The sequence below is a fragment of the Triturus cristatus genome, chromosome 10, assembly GCF_964204655.1.
Source record: "Triturus cristatus chromosome 10, aTriCri1.1, whole genome shotgun sequence".
Lineage (NCBI taxonomy): Eukaryota > Metazoa > Chordata > Amphibia > Caudata > Salamandridae > Triturus > Triturus cristatus.
The window spans coordinates 598,926,428-598,942,358 of record NC_140593.1 but is presented as its reverse complement, the minus strand read 5'-3'; positions in this window follow the sequence as shown (position 1 = coordinate 598,942,358).

Genomic DNA, 15,931 nt, shown 5'->3' with positions numbered 1-15,931 from the left:
TGTTATTATTCTAGACAGTTTTTTTGTCACAGATATAGCAGGAAAAGTGTCTATCTTCTTTCTTAAAGAAACTACTCGACTGTGCAAGGTATTGTCAGAAAGAAAAAAGAGGTAGCTTTGACGTTTTAATTAGTGATGTCCATTTATTAGAAAAAGAGGTAGCTTTGACGTTTTAATTAGTGATGTCCATTTATTATAAAAAAGAGGTAGTGCTTCCCCATGAAGAAACAGACTTGTTACTGTGCTCACTAGTGGAGTATAGTTAAAATCAAATAAATATTCTGCATGTTCTGAGGAATAGAATTCTAAATATTTTTCCCCATTATTCAGTCTTGACTTTGGTGGCAAGACCTCTTTGACAGTGTTGAATAACAAAGCTTCGGTCTTGGATTAAGTTATCATATACCCTTTCTGTTTGGAGTACATTTTTTTGGCATCCATTTTAAATTGATTGAATAGAAGATAGAAGGATAGAAAACTGACTAAAGAAAGTAAATGTTTGTGGTCAATTAGCGAATTCTTTAAGTCATATTAAAGCAACATTAATCATTACTGAAGGAGACCCACCATAGTTGCTAGATCATAGGAAGGGTCTTACTGCAATAATCAAGGCCTCGCATTACATTAGGAAGAGTCTGAGAAGAGCTTTTATATGATCTGAGCTGATCTGGAAAAGGCCCCCAGCCAAATCAGTATGCAGTAAAATGTGTCACACTGCCAAAACCACTGTGGGAGCTACATCACACTATTTATATCACATAGGAGAAGTTAAACACCCTTGGCAAAACTCCCACACTCATTCTTTGACTATGCACAAACATAACATTGAGGGGCTCAAGAACATTAGGAATAAAGACTTGTTCAGGCTAATGAGCTGACATGACACTTTTTTCGAGCAAAGATACTTTGAAGTTTACCACAAGTTGTTTACAGAGATTGGATCCTTATAACGTAACAGTCCAGAAAATTCTGAAATCTCTGCATCAATTAAAGAGGACGTGTGTGTATCTAAAGATCAGGGGTGTCTCCTGCTGTCCCATCAAAAGGAGCAAGGCCAAGGACGCCCAGGAACTTTTACAGAAATCACCTCCGAAAAAGGCACTAGCTGGGCATATGCCAAAGGATCCCAATGTCAAGTTTAAGCCAAATACACTCAATAAGCCAAATAATACAATAAATGAGGGAGAAATCTAATAAGCTGTCAAATAAATCATAATTCAAACAGTTAGTGTCTCCCCATTTAGAGTAAGTAAATGTTTGTTCCCAAATGGGTCTCAGCACGTTCTGTTTCAGAACAAATCGAAGAATCCACGCCCCTCAAATAGCCTTGATGTCAAGCCTAAGCTAAGAATAAACCTAAGTATGAGCAGTCTCATAAAAAGAAACCAGATGGGAACATAACTAGAAAAACAGATTTAGAGCCCATATAGAAAAAGCTCACCATAATTACGTTTTAAATAGACTGTATAACTTAGGACATTAAGATAACTTCAATGCTCAAATTCTTCCTTTCTAATAAATATAGAAATAAAACTAGAGAAGGATGTATAGTCTCCATATAAAAACTACCTCACAAACTGGTGATGGCTATAAATAAAAACAAAAACTCTCAGACAGCATTGGCAACCAAATTAAACAGCATAGATGTGGAAAATTGTTTGTTTTTTTATTGAGAGGGGTAAATAACCTTCTCAAGCAACAACCCCAATCCCTGTCAGAGTGAACCACAAAAGTCACTAAATTAACCTTTGCTTATTCCGCTAGTAGAATTTAGAAAACTAGAAAAAAGTGTAATAAATACATTTACAACAATACAAATGCAATCCAAACTGTAGCACTGATAGCAACAAGAAGATTAAATCACTAACTGCAACCATCCAGTCACACAAGATTGGGGCAAAGTCAAAGTTATGGAGGACAGAGATGGGTGCTGTTCAGATGCATGAGGTGGATTGGGCCTGGTCTCGGCTTACCTTCGGACCTTGAAGAATTTTTAACGAAAAATGTGTGAGAAGGTCAAAGTTCGATTGGACAAGGCAGCATGGGGTGCCTGAGGAAGAGGCATTGTCATTGGGGGGCTGCTAGACGAAGCCACGGTGAGGTATCATTTTACTGGGGAGACCGAGGGGAACGCTGGGTGATAGGAAATTTGCGCTGGTGCATTAATTCCACACAGAAATGTGAGGACAATATGTTTGTTTAGCTTAATTTGAGGTTTGCAGGGGATTCTAGGTAAGAAAACGTTGAGGGATCCACACAAGCCACACATCCCTGGACTCCCCTGAGTGTCTAGTTTTCAGTAATTTCTGGATTTGGTATAATTCCCTAGATGGCCGCCGAGCTTGGGACCAAAAACGACTCTCTCTATGGACGTGCTAGAAGCAAATGGTTTCCAGAGTGTCCCCAGCAGCATATGATAACGTTGGCACGCTGTCGTCATCAGATTGCCAAGCGGGAGGGGGAATTTTGGAGGTGGGAAGAGAAGCGCTTCCGCTGCTACACCCAGTTGGGGCTTCTCGATGGAGGCCCATGGGGTAGCGCCAGCACTTCCCCCATGGGTCGGTGCCAGGACGAACAGTTACATCCTCACCACATTTTTACCATGGCTGAGGACGTAACCATTACGCCCCTAGCACCCAAGGGGGGAATTATTAAACATAATATTTTTGTTTATCTGTCTTCTTTTTTGTTATTTGTATGCTTTTTGGACTGATGTATAAACATTAATTGTTTAATATGCATTTAAAAATCTTTAGGTTGTGGTGGAATGTACCTTTGTTAAGGTTTGTAGGTTAATTCTTGTCATGACATATCATGTGGTCAGAAGATTTTGACAACCACTGTTAAGTCTGTGTGTATGCATGGTGCTTGTCGAAACAGGTCAGCAGATCTTCTCTCAGGCTCAATAGAGAACCCTCAGATCTTCTTTTCCCAGGATGGAAAATGAGCCATGAATGGGAGGCTACAGATTGGTGTGTGGTTGGCTAGTGACTCTCAATCAGTTTTGGGTTTATTGAGCAGTGGGTTCTTTGTACATGCTATGGCCTGCCGAGAAACATTCCTATAGGCAAGGGATTAATTGATGAGCATTATGATGAGAAAACTCAGGTAGGTCGTCACATTTTAAGTATTTTTTCTTTGAGTATTCTGTGGGAACTAAAATGCTAACAATCTAGGTAAATCCCTCTGGAATGGAATGAAGGTTAAGAACATAAGGAGAATTTATGCATGCTTCATTGGTATTAGGATTAGCCTGGAGATGGAGTGTGAGCACTTAATTTCCACAGGGTCCTCAGATGGCAGTTTTGTAAGGTTGCTTTGAATGATGACAATATTTCCTTTCCGGGCATGTACTATACTTTTGTTCAGGTGCCAACAATGGATATGCAATCTCAAAAATAAGCGTACTTCACTTATTGTAAAACTTGTTTGCATCACTGATTCATGCCATGCAGTCAGTGGGGGTATTTGAGGACTTTCACCATATTCTCTAGCTCCTTCTAGGTATTTCAACTGATGGGGTTCTTCAAAGAATTATACATATTTTTGTGTGTAAACTGATTTGGCCTTGTGTTTTGCAAAGACGCATAGGGTCAACAGGGAAAGACAATTGTTTTCCTTCAAAAAAGTGTGGGCCAGATTCATCAAAGTGTTGCATTGAACTTTTGTCATGCAATGTAATGCAAGGGCAATGCAACTCTAAAGTCAGATTTACTAAGCCACGCAAGAACACCTTGCGAGGCCCAATTGTACTTGGTATATTTGGAGTAACACAAAGCAGCACATATAGCTAGCTGCCTTGCGTTACTCTGCCTCAGGGATGCATTCCATGGGTGGAGCATGGGAGTTCCAATGTATCCACTCATGGAATTTGGCACATTCCCAGATATTCCATAAGTATATGTAGACCCGAGAATGTGGCAAAATGCTATACTTTCCCAGGGGACCGTAAGTAGCAAAATATCTTTATTTCTTCTCTTGTTTTCCTATTTCGCCATGTGCTGCATGCTCACTTGTAGGCTTGGGCGTAAAATCCCGCTTCGCTCATGGAATTGAAGAACTCTGCATTCAGTGGAGAAAACGCAGTTTCCGATAAATTCCACATTCAGCCCCGTAGTGGAATTTATTTTCAGTTGGCGCATTCGCGAGCCGGGATCATGTAAGTGCTTGCGAGCACCGGTGAAATTTGCTGGCTGCCCGTGAGTGCCAGTGAGATTTGCATCCGGCACGTGAGCACTAGCAAGACTTTTCAACCCCCTGCAAACTTTAGGCAATGCCTGCTACATCCAGCAAATGTTTTGTGAAGACAGCGAGTGCGAGAGAGCGCCAGTGACTGCGGCTGCATACTCAAGCAGATTTTCCCCTCGAGTGCCGCTCGCGTGTGATTTTGAGTGTGAGAACGTGCATTGCGTTACTGAACGTCAAAAGCATAGTGTGAACGGGTGCATTGAGCTGCTCTACACACTCGCGGAAGTCTTTGGAATCTCGTGGAGTTTTTGGGTCACTCCACAGAATTCTGCATTGCAAAACTCTGTAAGCTTCACTCAGTCTTACTCAGTTGTCCCTTCCTGCACAAAAACAATCCTGCCTGCAATGAAGAAACCCTTTCACCATAACGCAAGTGTGCCTGTGTTGGTGCTAGGCAGCCAAAAGTGTGCCAGTGTAAGGAGAGGACAGGAATGCACCATGTAATGTGAAATAGGGTGCATGCCTGCTCTCTCCCTTTCAGGCATCGCAGCGCAACATCTTGTCTTGCTGTGCTGCGATTTATGAAATATTGATAAGCCTGCCTTATAGCATGTAGTGAAAAAGACCAAAATGTCATGAAGTGTTTGAAGAATGGCACTGGAACTGATGTTGATTCACTTCCTGAATCATAAATCTGCAGTTGTGTCAATGGTGTGGTCCAGCTAAACCATGAAATCATTATAGATGGATAAGCTGTTAAGAGCAAAATTCAAGTCTGGCAGAGAGCAGGACAAATATGATGATGTTCCAGATTTGCAAGAAGATGAGGCTGAGGATAGGGTGGTTAATCCATTTGAGCAGCCAAGCCTGTCGAAATTGTGAACCACATTTTGTTCATAAGATTTTTAGGGATCAATGATAAGAGGAAGTTGTAAATGTGTTAATAGAACACATACCTTGGTGAGCAAATGTCTAGAGACACTGGACCTTGAGCAATGCTTACACAGCCTGCATGATGTTCTGGGAACATATATTGCTCATAATACCGTTGTATCATTACCCTTGTTGCACTCACAGGGTACAGATCTGTTCTCTCATCCTTTCTTTAAACAGAATTGACATGCCCTAGAGCATGGTTGAGCATCATTGGGGCCCTACTTGCCATAACTGACACAGTGCTCTCAGTGACATGCTAAATGTTTAGCTAGTCCCTGATGGTGGGCAGTACACAAATGTCTCTTTAACATCACATATGACTTTCTAAAGAGAACTTTGAACAATGTGAACATCCTCAAGTGCATGTAGTCACACATTGCAGACATGAATCAGAACCACATTTTACATGTGCATGCTATGTGAAAAGGCATTCATTAAGCATTACAGAAAGGGCTGTGATATTAATTTGTAAATATCAAACTGACTCATGTCTGCCAAAGGTGCTTGGCAGGCTATATTTCTATTGTGACTCCTGAACATTTAAGGGCCAACAATGTAAGGTCATAAACGTAGGGTCATACTTTTTCAAGATGGTCTGCTGTTATTCCCTGTATGCCATTCAAAGCAATAAAATACCCATTTGCCAATGCAAAAGAAGCTCAGAGAACCAAAATAATGTTGTTGAGTGTCTTGAGAATCAGGAGAGGAAAAAGATTTTCCTTTTATATACAACCCTCACTCACTCTAGTAGTGACATGCTTCATCATCAAGTTCATCCTGGCTACTAAAAGCCAGAACGGGCTTGACCCTATTCCAGGGAGCTCTTTGTGTATATATGCTCTTTTTTATATAGTGACCGGGGGTTAAAATTTAGAATGGCTCATCCATGCCCAGATATCCCTTTATTAGCAGGGTGGATGGGGACTATAAATATAATTATACTAATAACAATTTTGAGGAGGGATAATTAAGGATTAGAATGGTCCTATGACACACTGTTTCTGCCCTATTCGTTGGGCCAAAATTGGTCCTGGGCATTTCTCAAGACAGAAATAAATGTCACTGCCCCAGTACAATTCTATGGCTTCATAATCAAAAATGGCATGCACGGTATTTGCACACTACTTGCCTGTCCGGAAACTGGTACAAAAGTACCAGAAACACCAAACCTGTGGACAAAGACAAACACATTGGTATGTAGTCACAACACGATAGACATATATGAATAAGGCTATATGCAGGATTTCTTACAAACTGTTCATATCAAGTCCGTTTGTAATAAACAGGCAAATGTCTGGTCTTTTGTGAACTGTGAGACCACCAAAATATCAAAGTGAAAACACACTTTTGTTATACAGTAAAATAAAAGGTCACTGCAAACCATGCATCAGTTATAAAAAACTGTTTGCCATGATAGGGCAGCCAGCATCATAAAAACAAAATAGACATGCACATCTGTTTGGTAATTATATACGAATTACCAATATGAGTGTATTAATAATGCCCCACAGGGTGCAGAAGCTGGTGTGGCGCTGTAGTCAAACACTAAGGTCCACATGGTTAACGTGCCATTCGTAAAATGAACAAAGAAAGACAGACACACATGTACTGTTAGCAAGCCCACGCTGTGCAGCTACTCAAGAGCACTGCAGTTAAAACAGAGTTGCTGAGGTCTTTATAGACTAAACAATAAGCAAAGACCATATGGGATATAGGTCAGAACCTTTTGAGCAGTTTTGAACTCTGAGCATACAAAAGGGGAAATGCTTAAACATGTCTGTAAACCATCATAAGGACCGGGATCAAAGTACTCACGCTTCAAAGGGTCACAAAATTGACATGTGCTTACTTGGTACTGCACTTCCCAGCTTGCCATACCAGAAAATGGCATCAGGGGAGTGCTTTTATGGCTGGGTCTTGCTCACATCTGCAGCCAAGTGGGTTCACGTGTGGGCAATAGTTGTGGTGTGCTGCGTGTGACATGCTACGCGCTGTGAGAGCATGAGGGCATTCAAGAGAATGTAATTAATAGCGTAGTTATACTTTGAGGAGTGACCTGCACTGTGAGGATATGCTAATTAAGTGCTAATTAAGTGAGAGAATAACCATTATGATCGATGTGGTGCCGTGAGTATTCCATATTGTAGCTCCACTATGAGGTGTATCTTGCCCCGAGAACACAATGATACATGGGGTCATAGACCGGAGTCTTACAGGAGGAAGTACAAGAGGACCAAGGATTTCAGAACTCCCACATGCATAGAGATAAAACTAAAAGGCACGCTGCCTATAAGACTACACAAGCTGTAGTGCGTCTTACTAGGTGATTGAAAGTTGACATGTATGGGCTTATTTGCAATACTTGCCAATGCCGTAACATACTTCATATAGATATATGCGGTCCATATCCTTAAAAATGTTTGAGTCCATTACTGCATACCATATTTGATATAGGAGTAAGTGAGTACAGACGTGTATATAATTATTTATATGTTGCCCTCTGTCAGATGTCGAGGTCTATGCTGCCTTATGTGTAGCAGGACAGAGACTGAGTTTTTGTGACAGTCTTCTGACAACTGTTCGGCAGCTCTTGATAGTAGGGAGGGTGTTTGAGGAGTTGAGTTGGTGCCATGGGATGTGACCATTAAGCCCCAGTTTGTTGGCTTGCATTTTATAGATCCATCTATGCTCTTTTTTGAGAAGGACAAGGGTTGTCTGTGTCGGATGTGACACTTTTTCGATTATTGTCCAGGCGAGGTCACTGTCACCATGGCTTTCCTCTAGATAGTGAGGAGTGAGTCTTGTGTATGATTTTTTGATTTGGATAGTGCTCTTACGTTCACTTATTCTGATCTTGATTTTTCTGGACGTCATGCCCAGATATCGTAACCCACATGGGCATACTATCAGGTACACCATGTGGTCACTGTTATAGTTTGTATGGGCTCTTTGCTCCCAAGGTGTCCTGAGGCCCCGGTCTAGGGTCTTTGAGTGTTTTTTTAGGCTACATACCAAGCAGTTGCCACATTGGTGTTGTCTCATCACAGGGGGTAGCACCCGCAATGTGAATTGTTGCACAATATTGGTAATCATGGTTTTATTCATGATTTTCCACTAGACAAGCCTGTCATTTATACTTTTGCTCCTCTTAAAGGAAAACAGGGGTTTGCAAAAGTCAGTTGGTTAGACGTTAGGATCCTCCAATTCTTGTTAATGATCCTGTTGACCTCCTTCAAGGAAGAATTAAAGGCACTCTAGCAAATCACTGCTTAAGTGTTGTCTTTGGTATTTGTGTCAAGTAGGGCTTCTCTTGGAACATCTTGTGCCTGTAGTTTTGCTTTTGCAATTACTTTTCAGGGGTACTCCTTTTCCTTCTTACCAAAATTTTTACAGAATGCAAACCTTGCAAAGCATCTTGGTCTATTTTACATCTGAAACACTTGACACTACCACTTTTATGATCATTCTGGGGATATTTATTTTTAACACTTACTTGTCACCATCTTTGCTTTTAATTCCCCCATTCTTGTCAACTTCTTTTTCAGCAGGTTTCTCCTTTCCCTTGACCTCATTCACAGACACAACCACTTCAATGCTGCCTTCCCCCTTCTCATCCCACATTTCAAGTACCCACATAGATGTATTTTCCATAGTTTCAACAATTGCCAATGCATATTTCAAATTAAGATTTTTAGCCAGCAGCTTTTCCTGAACCTTGATACTATTTGTGCACCTAACAATTTGATCTATAATCAACAAATCTGTAAGATGATCAAACTCACATGTACAAGCTAATGTTTTTAAAGCCGCAATATAACTACTAATCTTTTCCAACTTCCCTTGCATCCTAATGAAAAACCTTTGTCTCTCCAACACCAGATTGATATGTAACCCAAAATGCCTTTCCAACATCATTATCGACATGTCGTAAACATTATCCTACCTTCTCCAATGTCCATCTCATCAAGACTTTAATGTAAACTCCTCTTTTCAATGCCAAAATTGTCTGATAAAATAACTTGTTTGCGAACCGCAGAAAACTTTTCACCCCCTATGGCAATCAAATACGAAGCAAAAATCTGTTTCCATCTTTTCCATGGTGAAATAGGTTCACTCTTGTCTGAAAGAAAATGCGTTGGTCTTGACATATTAGTAGCTGCCATGGGTCTGCTGGTGTCAAATTTACTCGATGACCAAATGAATTATTGTAAACTATACACCAGTACACAAAATGAACCTAACACAAAATATGCCACAATGTGCCCCAATTAATTAAATTTAGCAGAACACAATTAACATCACATTTTAAATGTAATAAGAAACAGGGAAAATAGAAAAGAAGAAGAAAGAGAAAAGAAGAAAAAAATATTACATATGTAAATATATAAACAACTTAGCCACTCGCTAGTTGAGGAAATGGAGGTTAAATGATCCGTCCAAATCTTCAAAGAAATGAAGGTGTGCACATCACCAGATGCACATATGTAGGTGTAATTCGCAATAGGGGGCTATAACTAGGCCTGGGCCAAAGTTCCGTTCCGTTCGCGGAAATTGCGATAATTTGTCATTTTCGCTCGCGCTGTAAAATAATGCATTCTCGCGTGCGCGCGATCGCCTTACCTGAATCCCCGCGTTCGCCGACAAGTTTTCCCGATCCGGTCGCGTGCTCCACGAGATGTTGGATTGTTGGTAGCCATTTGCGCTGTCTCGCAACAGTTCGCGCCCGCAGTAATGTCATGCGTCGCGCGATCACGTCTTTCTTCTCGGGATCATGCACCGCGAGACAAGTGAAAATAAGAAGGCCGCGCCCGCAAGCAACCGCATGGGTAAGTTGGCGAGCCGCGACCACGCAGAAAATACTGCGAACGGGCGGGAAAAAAACTTCCGCATCTTCGCGATATTTCCGCGTGTTTGCGGAGATTTTTAACATTTTCGCGATCATTTGCGAAAGTGAATTTCGCAAATTCTGCCCACCCCTAGTTATAACAATAGGAGTGAGTGTCAGCATCCACATCACTACTCCAGAATTTGATATTCACACAAAGTAATGGGACGCTGGTTCACACAAAACCAAAATTATCCTTGTGCAAGGGGAAAAAGGGGGGAGTCTTTGTCTTAAAGATGAGAACCCTCACTCACCCAAGGGTGACATGCTTCATCATTGGGTCCCCTCTTGCACACTGTAACCGCAAGGTATACAGTGTGGGCTACAACTCTCCCTTTGGAGAGGAGCGTGAGGTGTTTTATAATGTACCCAATTTAGGCGATTGGGGTGAGGGGCAGAGTGCAAAAAAACAGGAAAATGTGTGTTAAAACTAGCTCCTGGGTGACTAAACTAAATTTAATGCGTGTCCCCATAGACTAGGATTAAAAAGGCTAGTGATATCTAGGACTGAAAAAATTTCCTATTCCTCAATGGTCAACATGTTTCTGCCAGATGACTAAAAAGTTTGCGGCATTCATCAGGACCTAAAGCGATGTCACTCTGCTAAGGTTTAGTGAAAAATAATACTGTGTTTAAAAACCATACTTAATTGTTATGGTAGTTACGACAATGGTACCAGCTGCAGTCCGGTCCAATGTCTGAAAAAGACAAACATTAATGTCAGTTTCATTATTATTTTCTACCATTATAACTCCCTTAAACACCACACACGTGATAAAAACCACACACGTGATTGAAAACATGAAAAGGAAACACTTCAAAATTAACAGAAAACTCACCTAGGCGGTAATAAAAGTTTACCTCCACCTTATGGGAGTTTTTTTTACCTCAGACACAGATTTCTGAGGATGAAAAAGGACAAAAACTTAATCTCAACCTCCAGTATGCACAACACATTATTAGTGTAAATCATCATTTAAGCACATTCCTATTGCTCATATCATGCGATGATGTATATATTAGGACTGGTAGTATAGTTGAATTAGTTCCACATCTGATACATATAAAATGTCATGAGCATGTAACTTATTCCCCTAGAACAAGGATAATTTTGGTTTTGTTTGAACCAGCGTCCCATTATTTTGTGTGAATATCATATGTAGGTGTACACATTACTGGATTACAACATGCCAAACAAAATCCTCCGATATACCAAACAAAATCTTCCACTCCCTGTGCATCACCAATTGTGCACCAAACTCCAGTCAATTCTCTCACTCTGCCACCACATTGAGGAAATGAAGGTGTGTGCATCACCACATGTGCACCCAACTCCACGTCTTCTCCTAAGATAGCCACCACAGTTTGCCATCTAGTGCACATTAACACATCACTATGTTAACTTGTCTCCGCCGCTCTGACCGCTGCAAACTTTGGAATTGCTTTTGTCATTCCTCCTGGGTTAGAGAACTACTCAGAGGATTCCACTGACATCATCATAAGTACCTCGGTGGGGTCACTTTGCCTTGGATCACTGGTACTGGTTCCTCTAGAGACTAATTCAGCTGCCTGGGTGTCCCGACAGCACTGCAAATCACAATTGGCAGAGCAATTCAACTCGTTTCCCAACACGGCTGAAAGGTACACTGAAACCAATACATAAAGCTTTCTTCCATGAGCTCCTTTTCCAGTTATGGTTGGTGGTGATCCTCCTTTCTGGCCCAATGGTCACCAATGTTAAGTCAAAAGAATAACGCTGCAACAGGTTATCTTCTTTAGTATTTATTCTCGTTAGCAAACAACTCTACTGAACCTTCCAGGCAACAATCCAATTCAAACTGCCAAAGATGGTATAATGGTATACATTCCACGTACAGCAGCTGGATTCTCAAGTTATAGCAAGAGCTTTGTGCTGCCTTGCGCTCCATTGTGTCAAGGGGGTGTTTCAGCGATGGTATTTGGGAATCCTAGTGTAACCTCACATGGTTTTGATGCAAACTCCAATCTACTGAAATTACTAGACTGGGTTTTGTGTCAAAGATATCACCTCTTTGAGGCAGACGCAAAAAGTTGGAGAAATGTTTTTATTTCTCCTAACATTAAACACATGGCTTTTCTGCTGCACTGATCAGCATACATGCAAAAGTGTGACATGCTAAAATAAATTGCTTAGGAAAATTATGCTCCATTTCACGCTGCCAGATAACCCGGCGTTAATTTTGAAGGGACCAAACGAGCAGTGCCCAAGTGAAATCATTGGAATATTCTTTACCTATTCCGCCATGCAACCAGTGCTACCCAGACTATTCCATAACTCTTGCTGTCACATGCCATATCAGATTCACTAGTATAGATTATATATTTCAAGCACTCTATGAAAGTGGGAGCGTTTATGTTTTTCCAAGCTCTACATATCTCTCGTCTCGCCAAGATAATCACATAAAAAATAAATTTGGATGCCTGATCATTAAGATGATAGTCTGTATGCAATCCAAAAAACATAATTCCTGGAGTAACTTCTATTTGTATTTGTAGTACATCGGCTAAAAAGTCTTGCACCGTGACCCAATAACTGGCTATCTCAGGACAATCTATGAACATATGATAGTCATCAGCTGCAGGGAGTTTGCATCTTGGGCAATAATAATCTATACCTGTTATCTTCGTTACCTTATTTGGAGATATATATACTCTATATGCAGTATATAGATGGTTTCTTTTTAGTGGAGCTGATTTAACCACAGCATGCAGCATAGCAACGGAATCCCCCCATAGTTCCATGATGTTATTGGAATCTGAGCTAATAGTGTTGCCCCAAAGTTTGTATAGTTCGGATTGTGCTATATCTTCTACCTCAGCCTTCAGGTACAAAACCCATGTTAGACATCACACGCACACATTTTTGCACTATGGTACCAAGGTGAGTGCATGGCAGTAGGTATCTTATTGGTGAACCAGCTAAGGGGAAAGGAGGGTATTGGAATGGGAGAATGAGAATAGAGGTTTTGGGATATTCTGTGATGAAAATCCGCTTTGCTGATCGAGAAATGTTGTAAAGGTGTATGTGGCAAAGAGGGGTGAAAACCTCTTGGGGTGGGGTCTTTAGAGAGATGTGGGGATAACACTAAATCACTATGCCAAACAAAAGGTGCTGGTTTTGGCAAGAGAAGAGTTACCTGAGATTTGTTCAAGATTTCTTAAAGTGTTTGGAGTTGAGATGGGTTTACTGAGAAATGTTGAGCATAAGATTGTTCTGAAGAGGGGGGCTATACTAAGTGTGTCCAAAGTGAGCAAGGTTCCTCACATGATATCAGCTCAGTTGGAGAAGGAAATCAAGAAGCTTAAGGAGAAAGGTGAAATTAACGACAACACCACTCCACAACATTCACAAAGAACAGACAGAACTGCGATAAGAACACAAAACTGGCGATAAGTAGCGATAGCAGCAGGAAAATAACACCTGCTCCGACCTGGTGCTAAGTCAGACCACAGCCTGGATCACAAAACGGAGACCAGCCCAGAGCCACACCTGAAGAACAACAGATGCACCCGGGCAACTGAGCATGCAGCCAGGAGGGCCAAAAGGGAAATAACACCCGCTGCAACCACCCCCAGGACCCCCATCCCCGGCACCTCCCCTACCAGAGACATGCCACATCAGCCACACCCAATCACGTACAAAATTATACGCATGATGTCGCAGAATCACAACTGGTGACATGCATGTGTCGTCACAAAAATGAGCATCACTCATTCATTTCTGGAGCAACAAATCAAACTTTATTAAAATGAACACTGAAATAAAATGAAGACACATTGCAGCTCCCCTCGGGCCAATCCGTAGGACACAGCCTGCAAGACAAAAATCATGATGAGAAGGTGTGTCCTGTGCACATCAAAGGACAGAGAGAGAGCAAAGGGGATAGAGAGGAAGAGAGGCAGAGAGAGAGAGAGAGAGAGAAGAAAAGAGGGGGAGAGAGAGAGAGAAAAAAAGAAGAGAGAGGGAGAGAGAGAGAGAGAGAAAAAGAAGAGAGGGGGTGAGAGAGAGAAGAAGAGAGGGGGAGAGATAGAGAGAGAGAAGAAGAAGAGAGGGTGAGAGAGAGAGAGAGAGAGAGCGCCGCCCCTGCGCACCCAGGCCACACTGCTCACCTGCTGCCACCGGTGTGTCTCCAACCACTTGCCGGCATGTAGTACAGTTCATTAGGCCACACATCTGAGACAGACCCTTCATCTGAAACAGAGTCCAGATACATGTTTGACACAGTACACACAATTGCACAAGACAGCATCGTCTGCCCACCCATGCACACCCAGGCTGCACTGCTCACCTCCCGCCACCGGCGTGCAGACAGGAGGTCCCACCACGTGCTGCTGCAAGCCACAAGCCCGGGGCCCGTAGACATGGCACACTCCACACCATGGCGCCCGGCTCCGCAGGCCACCAGGTCCCACGTTCGGTGCTGGGTCTTGATTACTCCATGGCAGAGGACATACCAGTGCACCCGGCCTCATTGCAGGCTACACAACCGCTCAGTCCATTAGGTGCCACCAACTCTGTGATCCCGGAAGCGACGCCACATGGCGGTAGGCCGCGCTGCCCGCTGGCTCTGGCCTACACTGCGGTCCAGCAGGGCACACAAAACCTGAGCTGTCCGAGACCACCGGGACGGGGCATCATCACAGGCTGCACACCCGCTCAGCAGCTCAAGGTGCCCTTAACTCAGTGCACCCAAAGTCACCGTCCCGTGGCGGGGTGCCTGTGTCGGCCGCAATGCTGCAGGTGCCACTCACCCTGTGCAACCCCAGTCAGCAACCACGTGGCGGCAGGCTTGTGGCGGCCGCAAGGCCTCGGGTGCCACTAACCCTGTGCAACTCCAGTCAGAGCCACATGGTGGCAGGCCCGTGATGGCCGCAAGGCCTCGGGTGCCACTAACCCTGTGCGCAACAACTCATGGGCCCTTTATGATTGAGAACTGAAAAGCGTCCGTCATCCAGTCACGACCGGCAGAGGGGAATGTGAAGTCGTCGGCCCCTCATGTTGGTGGAGTCACATGGCATGTGACGCCTGTGCCAGATGGGTGTGGTGTGTGTGCAAACCTGCCCTCAGGGAGTGTCTGTGACATGCTGACAACTAGACCAGTGACCTGCACACCACCAGCGAGTACGCCTGCGACGGGTAGCAATGAAGGCCCCCCTCAGAGCGTAAGAGGAGTGGTCTGGCCTGCAGTACGCCGGACCAGCGCAGGGCTTGCAACAATGACTCATGGGATCTGATCGTGGTTCAGTCCATGTCCGGACATGGAAGTGACTAATGTATGTGTCCCTGTTGTAGTGTTCATGGGACCCGGTACACAATATGCAATGTAGCACCCTCTTACTGCCATCCCACGGGATGAGCATCATTGACGCAAGAGACATCACTGTCCCTACATTCACCCACACATTCATACATGAATGATGAACAACATAACACAGCAGTGCGTCAATGGATGTTTATTGCACATCCAGTGCAGTCCTGCAGCTGGAGCGGTACAGGGCAATGCCGAGCACACTACACAATATGGGCCCATGGAGGGACAGCCAGAGCCCATCCGGGGATGACAAGTACTGCGGAAGAGGTAGGGTACAGTCCGCACTCTGGTCGCCGTGTCATTGGTCATCAAACAGGATATGGCAGTCCATGTCGCTGTACAAGGTGAGTGCATCGGGGGAAGGTCATGGGGCCATGTGCAGCACCAAGCAGGAACGGGTCTGGTGGCGGAAATGAAAGCTAGTGCCTCCCGATCACAAACCCATCCACGTCCCCGTCCCTGGATGTGTGCTCTGCCCCACCTGGGGGTGTAGCAGTACCGGCTGGGGCATTCTGTGCTACTGACACATCAGGGGTCAGAGGAGGGTTGTCGGCCGCACTGTGTGGCAGTG